The sequence below is a fragment of the Sceloporus occidentalis genome, unplaced genomic scaffold (assembly GCF_023333645.1).
Source record: "Sceloporus occidentalis isolate IW3139 unplaced genomic scaffold, rSceOcc1.0.p SCAF_7, whole genome shotgun sequence".
NCBI classification, from domain to species: Eukaryota; Metazoa; Chordata; class Lepidosauria; order Squamata; family Phrynosomatidae; genus Sceloporus; species Sceloporus occidentalis.
Window position 1 is genome coordinate 15,141,239 of NW_028316987.1, and position 3,846 is coordinate 15,145,084.

Genomic DNA, 3,846 nt, shown 5'->3' on the forward strand with positions numbered 1-3,846 from the left:
GGTAGCAATATATATTTTTAAATAAATGGAGAACAACATCAACCAAAAAAAATCCGGTGTCAGGCTTGCTTCAGCTTTGCTCTGGACTGTTTCTGTGGTTGTATTTTACTGAGTCTGTTGGGTGGAGCTTCACGGAGTGAAAAATTACATGGAGTCATGGAGCTTCAGAACATGATAGCCTTTAGGGCTGAAGAGCGGGGTATAAGTACTCTAATAAATAAAATGAAATATTGGGACCAAATACATGATGTGGCATCCTATATAATTTTTCTTTGGTTGGCTCTTAAAAAAAAAGCCAACTTGGAAATATACAATTAGGAAAAGAAGAGTAGAGGGACACTTAACCCTTTCTCTTCCTGATATTTGCTAATAATCCTCTCCCGGCCCACTGTCTCACCTTATCTGGAGAAAGACATAGGTACCACATTTTTTATTAATTCATTGAGATTTTCAGCAGATAGAAGGGCTAAGCACCTCACTTGTATTCTTGTCTTGATCATACCTTTCCAAAGTTACTTTTGTATTAGGAAAAAAAATGCCACAGAAAATTTTATTATACTTTGACCCCTGCAGACCTGGGCCTAAATCCTATTGTTTGGACACCAAAGAGTAGACTCATTGCATCAAGAGGAACTTGGTACGTCAGCACTTCTGTTAATTCCATTAATGCTTTGGTTTACCCTAGAGGGAACTAACATTAAGATGCAGGACACAGTATCTAAGGAAACTAGGAAAGGAATGTGCAAGGTGTTACCCTTACATCATTTCCAAATTAGAAAGACTGGATTTCTGCCAAAGATGATATGAAACCTGACACTGCTATGTCATGAATGCTCAGATTCGGTGTTCAGACTAAGAAACTACGGTTGCTCAAGGCTATACTACAAGCATGAACTGTGGTATTTTTGACACACCTCTGTCCTGCCCTATAGATCTCAGAACTGGCAAGGTAAAACTCTGGCTTCCTTGTGAGAAAGCTCAACTTGATTGTGTTTGTGGTATTAATAGACAGAGGAGGAAGGAAACATGTAGTGTCAATGTAAAGACCCACCTATAAAATTATTTACTTAGTATGCCTTACATGCAGATACACACACACACACCATCTCACATCTTTATTTTCTTGTACCCCATGTTGGGAGAAAAGTGGGATGTAAATAAATATGGTTTCTGTTGCAAATAAAACCTTGGTGGATGCATGGTAATCATACTGTTTTAGAAGGAAAGTTTGCTTAAGCATCTATGAAACAAGATTGTTTGAAAGTTATTTTCTTGAACTGGAATGCCTAGAATCCCCACAAGTTAGTAGGAAAACTTTTCTAAACTGTGCCTCAGAAGTAAGTCCCATTGTGCTCAGTGAGATTTATTCTCAAGTACAGGGGTAGGCAAAGTGCAGTCTCTGGGTAGGATATGCCCCCTCCGGACTGTTTGTATGGCCCACAAGCTGCCCCCTGAATCAAAACTATTCTTTTTTTCTATTTCTTTTCCTTTTTTGTGCTCCCAAAGGCCCTATAGGTAGTGATGGGGTCATTTTTGGGCCAACTAAGACCCAAGAAAAGCCTTTTTTGAAATTTGCTGGCTTTCTCTAGGTAAAAAAGCACACCATGCTCCCTAGAGAGTATCTAGGAGGGAAATATTTTGGTGTGGGTTGCAGGCCTCCAGGGTCTTGAATGGGGGCTCATGTGTTTCACAGTCCTCCACAGTTGCTCACTCCTGCTCTGATGAGCATGTTTCAAACTGCAGGCATGTGAGGGGGCATGAATGCATTAGTTAATGAATTTAAAGTCTTATTGGAATTTAGCAAGAAAAGACACGAGCTGGCTGCCATGTCACAGAGATCATGAATCCATGCCAGGCTTCACTTTGAACTTTGTGAGCTATTCAAGGTACTGGACCTATCTCCCAAATAGGTTCTATGCCTTGGGAAGTTCAGACTGAAACCTAGCACAGATTTGTTTTCCAGTTGAGAAAGGAGCCCCCATTACCTTGAGATTTACCAAAATGCAAAAGCAGGGAGAAGTAGAGCAAAGAATAGCTTGCAGATACATACATACACACACATATATATATATATAATCCAGAAAGTAAACCTTGATGGTGATGGGGGATACAATGGCTTGGACAATTCTGCCTTTAGTGCTCAGTTGTATATCTTCATACTTTAGGATCTGATCTAGTTCTTTCATTGGTGCTGGTATAGATATACTAAAAATTAAACCATCAAAATCAAAGGGAAGGAAGGCCCCAAAATCCCTGTTTATTAAATCTTCTCATTATCTTAAGCGCATTAAGCAGTCTTAATTCCCTGATGTATTGGTTCCTGATGCAACCAGTTCTGACAGCCGTTCGTCCGTCTTCAGCTAGCCTAAGGACTGGTTAAAAGATCTGTATCTGAACATTTTCCCTCTGGGGAAAAGTACCCACCCCTCACCACAACACACATGGGCTTCCGCCATGCTTCTTGACCTAGTTTAGAAGAGGGCTTGTCTTGTCAAGAAAACTGGCCGCAGATGCGGCCTGGCTTTGCATTGTTAGAGGCAGCAAGATGTTAATTAAAACTACCAACTCCCTTTGAATTGGTGCCTCTCATTAGGTGGCAGTAGGAAGCGGATGGTCCAATTTTGCCTCTGCTGTTGAAATAAATGACATTTTAAAATTTCAGTTTGAGAGGGGGGCTTGCAAGAGATCCCCTCTTGCTTAGGTGGGGTGGGGGGGGAAATCTCTGGGCAGATTTAGCATACTTTAGCTGCTCACTCTAAAGGCTTACACATTTTCTTTCTCTTTTAATGTGCTCTCACTCTTCTTCACATCACAAGCCTTTTCCTTGCTCAAGCACTAAGCCGTCACCGCCGAGATAACAAGCCTGCTGAAGCAGAATGGAGGGATGCCTGTCTCAGTTCAGTCCTCTTCACCTACCTGCCTCCAATCTTTAAAGGTGTCACAAAGATGCAATTAAATACTACAGCTGTGTGTGTGTGTCAAAGCATGGTGGGAGGGGGAGAGAAACCTCTTGGTGTTCTGAAATACTTGTGATTTATTAGGAAACTGTGGGCCGTATCCCAATTCTTTCTAAGCACCTTTAGATCCAGTGATTTCCAATAATTGCACACGTTTCCCATTGAAACCAGTGAATATAACTTAAAGACCCAGTGTAGGTTGAAGAAAGACCTGGCATTGGAACCCTCACTCAATCATGAAGCTTGCTGGGAGACTTTCGGTCAGCTGTTATCCTTCTGCTTAGGGCAGGATGTATGGATAGATAAGCAGCTATCATGTGCTGTATTTTTGCAGTTTTGGCTCTTTTGGTTCCCTGGAAGAGAATCCATTCTCTCCTCTTAGCTGGGAGTTTGAGAGAATTCCTTTTTTGGATTACAACTTCCAGATTCACTCAGACAGTCATTCAAGTCATTCTGGCTGGCAGATTTGGGGAACTGGAGGAGAGTACTTTTTTCCAGTCTCTGCCCTCAGCCATGCCTTTGCTCCTAGTCAGAATGCTGAGGAAGGCAAAATATTTCCCATGCTATCTAATCATATATTTATGCCCATTAATTGATGGGCATAAATAAATAAGCTTCCTTCTGAGTTACACAGAACTCCACCTTGGTACAGACTAGCAGTTTCTACAGTGGGAACACATGGCCAGTGATTTTTTCCACTGTTCGAAAATGCCTTTAATGAGACATCAATCTAATCTTAATCTCTATTGTTTTTAAAGTATTTTTACTTTTTCTTTCTTTTGGTGGAAGGAGGGATACTTAGCATTAAAAACCAGATATTGTGTTTGTTCCTTTGTGCACCTTTGTGGGTGCAATCCAACCAAACAGGGGGCTGCCCCAATAGACACCT